General features: G+C 39.5%; 1 long non-coding RNA gene across 1 annotated transcript; it reads left to right on the top strand.

Annotated features, from left to right (window-relative positions):
- The first annotated feature begins 450 nt into the window (after positions 1 to 450).
- On the top strand, positions 451 to 3,069 carry LOC123739640 (uncharacterized). Its single transcript, XR_006767818.1, has 3 exons — positions 451 to 787; positions 1,747 to 1,803; positions 2,990 to 3,069. It is a non-coding gene; the product is annotated as an uncharacterized lncRNA (long non-coding RNA).
- Positions 3,070 to 14,540: the final 11,471 nt, after the last annotated feature.

The following is a 14,540-nucleotide window of genomic DNA, read 5'->3' as shown; positions in this document are numbered from 1 at the left end:
CTGATCCTAGATCATAATGAATCAGATTACATGGATAGGGGGACCTGATCCTAGATCATAATGAATCAGATTACATGGATAGGGGGGGACCTGATCCTAGATCATAATGAATCAGATTACATGGAGAGGGGACCTGATCCTAGATCATAATGAATCAGATTACATGGAGAGGGGGGGGACCTGATCCTAGATCATAATGAATCAGATTAGATGGAGAGGGGGGACCTGATCCTAGATCATAATGAATCAGATTACATGGAGAGGGGGACCTGATCCTAGATTATAATGAATCAGATTACATGGAGAGGGGGGACCTGATCCTGATTCAGCACTCCTCCTTTGAGACACTGCCTTTATGATTAAGGAATGCTGTTGTAAACTGTAGTTACAGCAGGTGTTTACTGCCATCTAGTGGAAGATACCAATAGAACACTTTATTATCAGGGTGGGGAGTCGGCTGAGTGCAGGATCCATGGTGAGATGACAAAAGAGGAAAACACACTATATGGAGAGAAGTACAAATAAAGTATTTCTGAACAATAAAGGACAGAGTAAGATAATGAATACCTGGAATGACATATTATTACTAGTTAGTAGATCTCTTCTGTCATCATTATTTACCCATACACCGGTGACGTCAGAAGGGACGTGATTTCCTCATATGAAAGTGAAAGTAACTGTGTAGTCTACACCGTTACAACATGACTGTAGAAAATGTAGCGCACATTTCTCGGCAACATTAGAAGCAGGATAAATGTGTTGATTTGAAGGACAGACTGACAGACTGGTAAGTCTTGGCTACATATAACTATTATAAAGTTAGGTCGTAGTCAGACATTCAATAGACAGAGTAACCTTGAGATATGATTATTTATCATGCTGACCAACCTGGACCCGGTTTCTGCGATAGAATTTAGACTTAACGCTGGAAACGCATAATAAGTGGTAAACGATAATTAACAAAATACAGTGTTGAGTAAACGCTATTTTACAAATAAAAAGGTGTGTAAGCGCGTTTATGTGGGTTTACCCTCCACCACATCCCCGTTGATGTGGTGTGCAGCGTAGAGTGCATAGTCATTCAGTCTCTCTATGGGCCAGATGGTGAGGGCCACAGCATAGTCCTTTAGTCTCTATGGGCCAGATGGTGGGGGCCACAGCATAGTCCTTTAGTCTCTATGGGCCAGATGGTGGGGGCCACAGCATAGTCCTTCAGTCTCTATGGGCCAGATGGTGGGGGCCACAGCATAGTCCTTCAGTCACTATGGGCCAGATGGTGAGGACCACAGCATAGTCCTTTAGTCTCCTGATGGGCCAGTTGGTGAGGGCCACAGCATAGTCCTTTAGTCTCTATGGGCCAGATGGTGAGGACCACAGCATAGTCCTTTAGTCTCTATGGGCCAGATGGTGAGGACCACAGCATAGTCCTTTAGTCTCTATGGGCCAGATGGCCAGTTGGTGGGGGCCACAGCATAGTCCTTTAGTCTCTATGGGCCAGATGGTCAGTTGGTGAGGGCCACAGCATAGTCCTTTAGTCTCTATGGGCCAGATGGCCAGTTGGTGGGGGCCACAGCATAGTCCTTTAGTCTCTATGGGCCAGATGGCCAGTTGGTGAGGGGGCAACAGCATAGTCCTTTAGTCTCTATAGACCAGGTGGCCAGTTGGTGAGAAACTGTTCAGATGGGGTGGTTTAGACCACTGCACCACCCAGGAAGTGACTGAAAGTAAATATGTTCTTTTGTACAGGATCCATTTTGAGACGACAGAGCAGAAAACACTATATGGAGATTATTGAAAAATAAAGTAAGTATTTCTGAACATTAATTTATTCTAATGGACAGAGTAAGAGAATGAATATCTGGAATGAGATATTACTAGTTAGTAGAACTGCTACTTGAGCTGAGTTGCTGACAGACAGCAGTTTTCAAAGTGGAAACTAATCAGTAGGTCTACATGTTATCAGTAAAACGTCTGGTAAAGATGGCGGAGGAGCTTTTACATTATATGGTTTTATGTTTATCTCAGGGTTTCTCATCCTTTGGTTCTTATCCAGCACGTACACACCTTACAGGGGAAAAACACAACTAAACCTGATTTCCAGTAAATTATAAGTTTAGCTAAAATAATGTAAGAGAGATGTCTTGAAGAAGGACTATAACATTTTTTAAGCAAGATTCAGAACAGTGTCACGTTACTGCTGTCTCATGTAACTGACTGTTAGCCCCACCCTCTGGTTACTGTTGTTATGTGAAGGGTGACACCTTGACTACAGTTGAAACTGACTGTTAGCTCCACCCTCTGGTTACTGTTGTTATGTGAAGGGTGACACCTTGACTACAGTTGAAACTGACTGTTAGCCCCACCCTCTGGTTACTGTTGTTATATGAAGGGTGACTCCTTGACTACAGTTGAAACTGACTGTTAGCTCCACCCTCTGGTTACTGTTGTTATATGAAGGGTGACACCTTGACTACAGTTGAAACTGAATATAAGAAAGTATCTGTACAGGGTCATTTTGAGATGACAGAGCAGCTCATAGTTTAACCTCTAAACTGCAACTCAGTTTCCAAGTAAAGTGAGTATTTCAGGTTAATAATGTAGAATAAAGTAGAGGGAACATTTGGAATCCACTAAACTAGTGTAGGAGTTCTGCTGAGTCATTCCTACCATGTGGTGTCTTTTTCTGTCCCCGGGAAAATCAGTTCTTATTTAGTGTAAAATGTGGATTCAAAAAGGCTTTAAATATCAGGTGTCCTTTACCTTATAAACACCAAAATATGGATCCTGAAAGGGAATGTTATGCATTTTAACACTTTTTGTCAGAAGATGTAGGCGTTTTTGTCCCCAGGTGTTATTTATCAACTTCTACAATAAATATAAGCCACAAAATAACAAAATGTTAAACTGTTTCTTCATTATTTTATAGTCCTAGTTGAAGTCTCTTTCATCAATGACTTTTTTCATGATTATTGTATTTATCTATCCATAGGGGAAGCCTGGGCAACTGAAATGTCTGAGCTTTTTCAACAGTCTGACTGTGAACATCTGTACCAAAACCAAATGAAGGGGAGACATAGATATGACGTTAAAAAACAACTGTTGATGCGACATGAAAAAAAGATGGGTGGAGGGAGATGAATCATCAACCCAAATTGAGAACCTTTTGTTTGATTCAGGGTGAATTGGTGTGTGAGAGATATATTATGTATAACCTACCTAAAAGCAAGAGAGTCTCTATGTGCACAGGGAAGATCAGGGATATTGTCTCTGTGTATTGAAACAGGTCAGATCAGGGATATTGTCTCTGTGTATTGAAACAGGTCAGATCAGGGATATTTTGCCTCTGCGTATTGAAACAGTTCAGATCAGGGATATTGTCTCGCGTATTGAAACAGTTCAGATCAGGGATATTTCCTCTGAGTATTGAAACAGGTCAGATCAGGGATATTGTCTCGCGTATTGAAACAGTTCAGATCAGGGATATTTCCTCTGACTATTGAAACAGGTCAGATCAGAGATATTGTCTCTGAGTATTGAAACAGGTCAGATCAGGGATATTGTCTCTGAGTATTGAAACAGATTATTTCAGGGATATTGTCTCTGTGTATTGAAACAGGTACGATCATGGATATTGCCTCTGGGAGTATTGAAACAGGTAAGATCAGGATATTTTCTCTGAGTATTGAAACAGGTCAGTATTGTGGTGAAATGGAGGAAAGACTATGTAACTATTGTGACCTTAGAAGAAATAGAGAATTAAACTGATTTAATCCTCTATTTCCTTTTCTACCATGATATACGCTTGCTCTTATTCCAGAAAGACCACCAGATATACCCTGGCAGTATGTGATGGTGATCGAGGAGAAATTGAAATGTTTTTTTTGTCCATTGTGTATTTCCGTTTGTGGAATATTTAGATAAATCCTGGAATATAAGAAAAATGTTTACCTATAATTAAATTGTAAAAATATTTAGCTTCTGCGTGGTAAATGGTACATGTGTATATAGATTGTGTATATGTTTGTCTCCCATATGAGTCTTCTATGTGGTAAATGGTATGTGTATATATAGATTGTGTATAGACTTGTCTCCCATATGAATCTTCTATGTGGTAAATGGTATGTGTATATATAGATTGTGTATAGACTTGTCTCCCATATGAATCTTCTATGTGGTAAATGGTATGTGTATATATAGATTGTGTATAGACTTGTCTCCATATGAATCTTCTATGTGGTAAATGGTATGTGTATATATAGATTGTGTATAGACTTGTCTCCCATATGAATCTTCTCTTTGTGCCAGACTGGGTTCAAATGCCTTCTGTTTATTTTTTTCTGTATTTATTTATCTGTATATGTTATGTATGTATATATATACAGTATATATATATGTATGTATGTGTATATATACAGTATGTATATATGTATGTATGTGTATATATACAGTGTGTATATTATTGTACTGCTCTAGGGATATAATTATTGTTTGCATCACCTTATTTACTATTATGTATTGATTTTTACCTTATTTTTTCACTATTCATGCGATGCCCAATGCAGAGAACACCGGGGAAGGAGAATGATCATTTAATTACCACAGTCAATTATTGTAATGTTTGTTTATGTGGCAATTATCCCCATAAGGGATGGGTTGCCAGTTGGCGATTTGACACGGAAATAAAATATCATTCATTCATTTGTTCATTCATTTGTTCATTCATATTATTTAATTTAAGTTTTTCTGTGTCCCCCCTAATATCACTTTCCACCCTGTTAGTTGCTGTAATTCCTAGAGCAACACATAGAACACCAGCTTGTTTATACGAATCTCAGCTTTCAATAGAGGTATCATAATAGTTTGTTGGCCAAACCGTTCAGACTCCACACATGATTTTGTGAGAAGACAGATTAGTCTGACAAACACCACTCTAGCTCTGACAACTAGATCATAATGAATCAGATTACATGGAGAGAGGACCTGATCCTAGATCACAATGAATCAGATTACATGGAGAGGAGGGGGACCTGATCCTAGATCATAATGAATCAGATTACATGGAGAGAGGGACCTGATCCTAGATCAGTAATGAATCAGATTACATGGAGAGGAGGGGGACCTGATCCTAGATCATAATGAATCAGATTACATGGAGAGGGGGACCTGATCCTATATCATAATGAATCAGATTACATGGAGAGGGACCTGATCCTAGATCATAATGAATCGGATTACATGAAGAGGAGGACCTGATCCTAGATCAGCTCTGAGACACTTCCTTTATGAATTAGGCCCCAGGAGTCACCAGGACCAACTTTAAATTGCTCTGGATAAGAGCGTCTGCTCAATGACTAAAATGTAAAATGAGTCACCAGGACAGGCATTGACAGGACGGTCACAGCCACACGTTCACTGGTGAGGTAGGACACAAGATAACTGTTAGATAGGAACAACAGTAATGATACATGGTTAGGTAGGACACAAGAGTAACTGTTGGATAGGAACAACAGTAATGATACATGGTTAGGGTAGGCACTATTGTTAGATAGGAACAACAGTAATGATACATGGTTAGGTAGGACACAATATAACTGTTAGATAGGAACAACAGTAATGATACATGGTTAGGTAGGACACAAGATAACTGTTAGATAGGAACAACAGTAATGATACATGGTTAGGTAGGACACAAGATAACTGTTGATAGAACAACAGTAATGATACATGGTTAGTAGACAAAGATAACTGTTAGATAGAACAACATTATAATTTATAGGACCTTGTTAGAGTAATGATACATGGTGAGGTAGGACACAAGATAACTGTTAGATAGGAACAACAGTAATGATACATGGTTAGGTAGGACACAAGATAACTGTTAGATAGGAACAACAGTAATGATACATGGTTAGGTAGGACACAAGATAACTGCTAGAATAGGAACAACAGTAATGATGCATGGTTAGGTAGGACACAAGATAACTGTTAGATAGGAACAACAGTAATGATACATGGTTAGATAGGACACAAGATAACTGTTAGATAGGAACAACCAGTAATGATACATGGTGAGGTAGGACACAAGATAACTGTTAGATAGGAACAACAGTAATGATACATGGTTAGGTAGGACACAAGATAACTGTTAGATAGGAACAACAGTAATGATACATGGTTAGGTAGGACACAAGATAACTGATAGATAGGAACAACAGTAATGATACATGGTTAGATAGGACACAAGATAACTGTTAGATAGGAACAACAGTAATGATACATGGTGAGGTAGGACACAAGATAACTGTTAGATAGAACAACAGTAATGATACATGGTTAGGTAGGACACAAGATAACTGTTAGATAGGAACAACAGTAATGATACATGGTTAGGTAGGACACAAGATAACTGATAGATAGGAACAACAGTAATGATACATGGTTAGGTAGGACACAATATAACTGTTAGATAGGAACAACAGTAATGATACATGGTGAGGTAGGACACAAGATAACTGTTAGATAGGAACAACAGTAATGATACATGGTTAGGTAGGACACAAGATAACTGTTAGATAGGAACAACAGTAATGATACATGGTTAGGTAGGACACAATATAACTGTTAGATAGGAACAACAGTAATGATACATGGTTAGGTAGGACACAATATAACTGTTAGATAGGAACAACAGTAATGATACATGGTGAGGTAGGACACAAGATAACTGTTAGATAGGAACAACAGTAATGATACATGGTTAGGTAGGACACAAGATAACTGTTAGATAGGAACAACAGTAATGATACATGGTTAGGTAGGACACAAGATAACTGTTAGATAGGAACAACAGTAATGATACATGGTTAGGTAGGACACAAGATAACTGTTAGATAGGAACAACAGTAATGATACATGGTTAGGTAGGACACAAGATAACTGCTAGATAGGAACAACAGTAATGATACATGGTTAGGTAGGACACAAGATAACTGTTAGATAGGAACAACAGTAATGATACATGGTTAGATAGGACACAAGATAACTGTTAGATAGGAACAACAGTAATGATACATGGTGAGGTAGGACACAAGATAACTGTTAGATAGGAACAACAGTAATGATACATGGTTAGGTAGGACACAAGATAACTGTTAGATAGGAACAACAGTAATGATACATGGTTAGGTAGGACACAAGATAACTGATAGATAGGAACAACAGTAATGATACATGGTTAGATAGGACACAAGATAACTGTTAGATAGGAACAACAGTAATGATACATGGTGAGGTAGGACACAAGATAACTGTTAGATAGGAACAACAGTAATGATACATGGTTAGGTAGGACACAAGATAACTGCTAGATAGGAACAACAGTAATGATACATGGTTAGGTAGGACACAAGATAACTGTTAGATAGGAACAACAGTAATGATACATGGTTAGATAGGACACAAGATAACTGTTAGATAGGAACAACAGTAATGATACATGGTGAGGTAGGACACAAGATAACTGTTAGATAGGAACAACAGTAATGATACATGGTTAGGTAGGACACAAGATAACTGTTAGATAGGAACAACAGTAATGATACATGGTTAGGTAGGACACAAGATAACTGTTAGATAGGAACAACAGTAATGATACATGGTTAGGTAGGACACAAGATAACTGTTAGATAGGAACAACAGTAATGATACATGGTTAGGTAGGACACAAGATAACTGTTAGATAGGAACAACAGTAATGATACATGGTTAGGTAGGACACAAGATAACTGTTAGATAGGAACAACAGTAATGATACATGGTTAGGTAGGACACAAGATAACTGTTAGATAGGAACAACAGTAATGATACATGGTGAGGTAGGACACAAGATAACTGTTAGATAGGAACAACAGTAATGTTACATGCCCTCAAAGTGAAGTGACATTAATCCATAAATACAGAGCACAAAGTATAACCCTTTTTGTATAAACATTTTAAGGTAGTAAGAAAATAAACATTGACTTAATATTTCAATAAAGAAGTCTTGAATTACAAATAAATCACCTGCTAGCAACAACTAGCGTGACATTACAGTGCACTGATTGACGGTGCTGGTTAACTCGTCATTATCATGGCTAGCTAAGCTAGCAGACACCTGATAAACTTGCAGAAATATGCTTTAAATACAACATAAATATATACATAGTCACATTCGCTATTGACTTTGTGATATATGACCCAGTGTTCCAGATACACTATAGTGTTATACAGTTTTAAACAGTTTTTATGTCCAGCAGAAGGAGACGTCCTCTCAGAATATCTCTGACTGAACAGCAGGCAGACCAACTTTCCAAATAGGGGAGAAGCACTCAAAACCCTCTACTTGTTCTTTCAAGGAAAATAATACAGAAATGGTAAGTCTGAAGACCTCTCGTATTAACAACCTTACTACAATGGCAGCAAATATTTTTTTAGGAATTCGACAACACATAATGAAAGGAAACGTTATTCATATCACCCCTCTTTCTGAGGTGAATGGTTTCCCCCACTACTCTCCCGGAACTGCAGTGTTCTCTGATATCCCGTTCACGAGTATCCCTGTAGCCATAAATAAACAGAATATTCCTCATTTCAATTCAAATGGGTTAAATTAAATAGTAACGTTAACTGAAATCTGGACACTGACTGTAGGCCTATAATCTAATATAATATTAACTGAAATCTGGACACTGACTGTAGGCCTATAATCTAATATAATATTAACTGAAATCTGGACACTGACTGTAGGTCTATAATCTAATAAAATATGAACTGAAATCTGGACACTGACTGTAGACCTATAATCTAATATAATATGAACTGAAATCTGGACACTGACTGTAGTGACTGTAGGCCTATAATCTAATATAATATTAACTGAAATCTGGACACTGACTGTAGGTCTATAATCTAATAAAATATGAACTGAAATCTGGACACTGACTGTAGGTCTATAATCTAATATAATATTAACTGCAGAATTATGCATTTCTTGAATTTAAATGAAACAACAAATGATAATTTAGGGGTGGAGAAATATTATTTATTTCAGTATCTCTTGAGATAATGTGAATGAGAGTGTGAGGTGTTATCTTTTACAATATGATGCAAGCAGACAGTATTTTCAACCTTATCAGAAACGTGTTTCATCGTTTTCTCAGCTTTTCATTTCCTTAAAACCCTTCAGACTGATGAGATATGGACATTTTGCACAGGACCAGTCTTTCCACTGTTCTGGAGTTATTGCGTTTTCTCCCGGTCCCTAAACTAAACGTCAATTTTACTAGTGTTAACTTAGTAGATAACTAATGCATTCATTCTATCAATGTAAATTATTATTCTGGAGAGCACTACTTTATTTAGTCTATCAATGTAGAACATTATTCCTGGGAGAGAACTACTTTATTTAGTCTATCAATGTAAAACATCATTCTGGAGAGAACTACTTTATTTAGTCTATCAATGTAAAACATTATTCTGGAGAGAACTACTTTATTTAGTCTATCAATGTAAAACATTATTCTGGAGAGAACTACTTTATTTAGTCTATCAATGTAAAACATTATTCTGGAGAGAACTACTTTATTTAGTCTTCTGGGGCAACAATTTATGCCAGAAGAGAAGCTGCATGTATCAAACTATAATTGACAAACAAATGGCCTACGAAATGTTGAAAATGATAAGCAGAAATGTATCTAAATTGTAGTCAGCAGGCTATACAGTCCAGTACAGAGTATCAAACCGCACAGGTAGCCTACTTTTTGAATTAGATTTTTTGACAATCAGATGAAAACTTAATATGTGAACAGCCTGAGCAGACAGCAGAAACAACAGTAAATGGGTAAGATGTGTACATGCATCCATTTAAAAACAGAATATTTGAGTACCCCGAATAAAAGCGGGATATTGGTGTGCATGTAAACGTGGTCACTGTTGTTGAAAAGTGTAGTTACAGCAGGTGTTTACTGCCATCTAGTGGAAGATACCAATAAAACACTATTGTCAGGGTGGAACAGATTGTCCATTTGTTATTTTGTAAAGGATCCATTTTGAGATGACAGAGCAGAAAACACTATATGGATATTACTGAAAAATAAAGTAAGTTTTCTGAACAATAATTCATTCTAAAGGACAGAGTATGTGAATGAATACCTGGAATGAGATATTACTAGTTAGTAGAACTGCTACTTGAGCTGAGTTGCTGATAGACAGCAGTGTTTCAGTATGATATGTTGGATAAATAATAAAGACAGACACAAATGTCAAGTTCAATATCCTTGTTCATGTCCCGACACACGGAGTCCGGGGAGTCGATTACCCTATCAACTAGACTCCGTAACAAGCAGTTTTAAAAGTGGAAACTAATTAGTAGCCCCTGCATGTTATAAGGTAGGCTATTTAAATTGTCATTATGGAGACACCTATTTTACAACCCTTTTTCCATAAAACATATTTACTCTCTAGAACTGAGTCGCATCAATAAATAAGGTGACAAAACACAGGAAAACTACTTTAGGGGCTCTAGAGATAAGGGGACAAAACACAGGAAAACTACTTTAGGTTCTCTAGAGATAAGGGGACAAAACACAGGAAAACTACTTTAGGTTCTCTAGAGATAAGGGGACAAAACACAGGAAAACTACTTTAGGTTCTCTAGAGATAAGGGGACAAAACACAGGAAAACTACTTTAGGTTCTCTAGAGAGTAAGGGGACAAAACACAGGAAAACTACTTTAGGTTCTCTAGAGATAAGGGGACAAAACACAGGAAAACTACTTTAGGTTCTCTAGAGATAAGGGGACAAAACACAGGAAAACTACTGTAGTGACTCTAGATATAAGGGGACAAAACACAGGAAAACTACTTTAGGTTCTCTAGAGATAAGGGGACAAAACACAGGAAAACTACTTTAGGTTCTCTAGAGATAAGGGGACAAAACACAGGAAAACTACTTTAGGTTCTCTAGAGATAAGGGGACAAAACACAGGAAAACTACTTTAGGTTCTCTAGAGATAAGGGGACAAAACACAGGAAAACTACTTTAGGTTCTCTAGAGATAAGGGGACAAAACACAGGAAAACTACTTTAGGTTCTCTAGAGATAAGGGGACAAAACACAGGAAAACTACTTTAGGTTCTCTAGAGATAAGGGGACAAAACACAGGAAAACTACTTTAGGTTCTCTAGAGATAAGGGGACAAAACACAGGAAAACTACTTTAGGTTCTCTAGAGATAAGGGGACAAAACACAGGAAAACTACTTTAGGTTCTCTAGAGATAAGGGGACAAAACACAGGAAAACTACTTTAGGTTCTCTAGAGATAAGGGGACAAAAACACAGGAAAACTACTTTAGGTTCTCTAGAGATAAGGGGACAAAACACAGGAAAACTACTTTAGGGGCTCTAGAGATAAGGGGACAAAACACAGGAAAACTACTTTAGGTTCTCTAGAGATAAGGGGACAAAACACAGGAAAACTACTGTAGTGACTCTAGATATAAGGGGACAAAGCACAGGAAAACTACTTTAGGTTCTCTAGAGATAAGGGGACAAAACACAGGAAAACTACTTTAGGTTCTCTAGAGATAAGGGGACAAAACACAGGAAAACTACTTTAGGTTCTCTAGAGATAAGGGGACAAAACACAGGAAAACTACTTTAGGTTCTCTAGAGATAAGGGGACAAAACACAGGAAAACTACTTTAGGTTCTCTAGAGATAAGGGGACAAAACACAGGAAAACTACTTTAGGTTCTCTAGAGATAAGGGGACAAAACACAGGAAAACTACTTTAGGTTCTCTAGAGATAAGGGGACAAAACACAGGAAAACTACTTTAGGTTCTCTAGAGATAAGGGGACAAAACACAGGAAAACTACTTTAGGTTCTCTAGAGATAAGGGGACAAAACACAGGAAAACTACTTTAGGTTCTCTAGAGATAAGGGGACAAAACACAGGAAAACTACTTTAGGGGCTCTAGAGATAAGGGGACAAAACACAGGAAAACTACTTTAGGTTCTCTAGAGATAAGGGGACAAAACACAGGAAAACTACTGTAGTGACTCTAGATATAAGGGGACAAAGCACAGGAAAACTACTTTAGGTTCTCTAGAGATAAGGGGACAAAACACAGGAAAACTACTTTAGGTTCTCTAGAGATAAGGGGACAAAACACAGGAAAACTACTTTAGGTTCTCTAGAGAGCGTTAGATAAATTCCCTTGCAGGTGGTTTAAACTGCGTTATAATGTGACTTTGCTGATGGAAAACCATATCATGAGGAGGTTTCTACTCATGCTCTGTTATTGGGTCTCTGGAGTGGAAATTAGAAATGAAAGTTCTGGAACTCCAACATGTGCTTCTGTTATGAGAAAAACTCCAAAATGAAACTGACATTAAATGTGGAGAATTAAACATCTGTTGAACATCAAGTAGCCTATTAATCTGTATGCCTATCTAGGCTACTGTAGCCTATTAATCTGTATGCCTATCTAGGCTAATGTAGCCTATTAATCTTTATGCCTACCTAGGCTACTGTAGCCTATTAATCTTTATGCCTATCTAGGCTAATGTAGCCTATTAATCTTTATGCCTATCTAGGCTACTGTAGCCTATTAATCGTTATGCCTATCTAGGCTACTGTAGCCTATTAATCTTTATGCCTATCTAGGCTAATGTAGCCTATTAATCTTTATGCCTATCTAGGCTACTGTAGCCTATTAATCGTTATGCCTATCTAGGCTACTGTAGCCTATTAATCTTTATGCCTATCTAGGCTACTGTAGCCTATTAATCTTTATGCCTATCTAGGCTACTGTAGCCTATTAATCTTTATGCCTATCTAGGCTACTGTAGCCTATTAATCTGTATGCCTATCTAGGCTAATGTAGCCTATTAATCTGTATGTCACGTCCTGGCCAGTATATAAAGTTCATTGTTTTGTAGTTTGGTCAGGGCGTGGCAGAGGGTATTTGTTTTATGTTGTTCGGGGTGGTGTGTTTGTTAAAAGGGTGTTTGGTTTAGTATTTCCGGGTTTTGATTTATGTCTAGGTAGTTCTATGTGGAGTCTAGTGAGTGTATGTCTATGTTTGGTTAATTGGGGTTGGGACTCTCAGTTGAAGGCAGGTGTTGTCTATCTGCCTTTGATTGAGAGTCCCATATATTAGGGTGTGTTTGTGATTTGTGGGTGATTGTTCTGTGTTGAGCCTATGCTAGCCAGACTGTTTGTAGTTGTTCGTTTGTTCTTTTTGTTTTGTGATTTTTGTACGTTCATTTTTTGAAGTTAATAAATTCTCCAAGATGAGCATACACGTACCTGCTGCGTATTGGTCCTCCTTCACCGACGACAACCGTGACAGAATCACCCACCACCAAAGGACCAAGCAGCAGAGGAAGGAGCAGACGGAGTTCGAGTTGGACTGGCGGGAGAAGTGGACTTGGGAGGAAGTTCTGGACGGGGCCGGACCCTGGCATCAGGCTGGGGATTATCGCGCCCGCGGTGGGAAATTGAGGCAGCCAAGGCAGAGAGGCGGTGGTACGAGGCCAGAGTGGACGCGCTGAAGGAGATGCACGAGAGGCACCCCCCAAGAAATTTTTTGGAGGGGGCACACGTTGGTAGTTTGGCTAGGCGTAAGAAGAGCCGAAGCCAGCTACCCGTGGTTATATGGAGGAGCGTATGGGGTGGAGAGCGCTATGTTTCGCTGAGGAGCGCACTATCTCACCCATACGCACGCACAGTCCGGTGCGCATTATTCCAGCCCCTCGCAGGTGCCGTGCTAGAGCGGGCATCCAGCCTGGTAGGAGGATGCCTGCGCAGCGCATCTGGTCGCCGTACGCCTCCGAGGACCAGGCTACCCAACTCCCGCTCACGCACGGCTACCATCAGGCCCCTGCACAGCCCAGTCTGCCTGTACGAGCACCCCGCTCGTACAGGGTTACTAGTTCCATCCAGCCAAGGCGGGTTGTGCAGGAGGTAAGATCTAGACCGACTGTGCGCCTCCATAGCCCTGGGTTTCCAGCTCCTGTCTCGTGCGGACCCGGAAGTGCGTCAACCCAGTCCGACTCGTCCCTGTTCCCGCTCCCCGCACTAGCCTGGAGGTGCGTGTCCATAAGCTGGTATATCCGGTACCAGCACCACGCACCAGGATTATAGTGCGTCAGCCCGCCAGTCAACAGTCATCATCAGAGCTGCCCGCCAGTCAACAGTCATCATCAGAGCTGCCCGCCAGTCAACAGTCATCATCAGAGCTGCCCGCCGGTCAACAGTCATCATCAGAGCTGCCCGCCAGTCAACAGTCATCATCAGAGCTGCCCGCCAGTCAACAGTCATCATCAGAGCTGCCCGCCAGTCAACAGTCATCATCAGAGCTGCCCGCCAGTCAACAGTCATCATCAGAGCTGCCCGCCAGTCAACAGTCATCATCAGAGCTGCCCGCCAGTCAACAGTCATCATCAGAGCTGCCCGCCAGTCAACAGTCATCATCAGAGCTGCCCGCCAGTCAACAGT

Source organism: Salmo salar, chromosome ssa02 (assembly GCF_905237065.1).
Source record: "Salmo salar chromosome ssa02, Ssal_v3.1, whole genome shotgun sequence".
Taxonomy (NCBI): Eukaryota; Metazoa; Chordata; class Actinopteri; order Salmoniformes; family Salmonidae; genus Salmo; species Salmo salar.
Note: the sequence above shows the minus strand (reverse complement) of the source record. Positions and strands in the feature narration are given on the sequence as shown.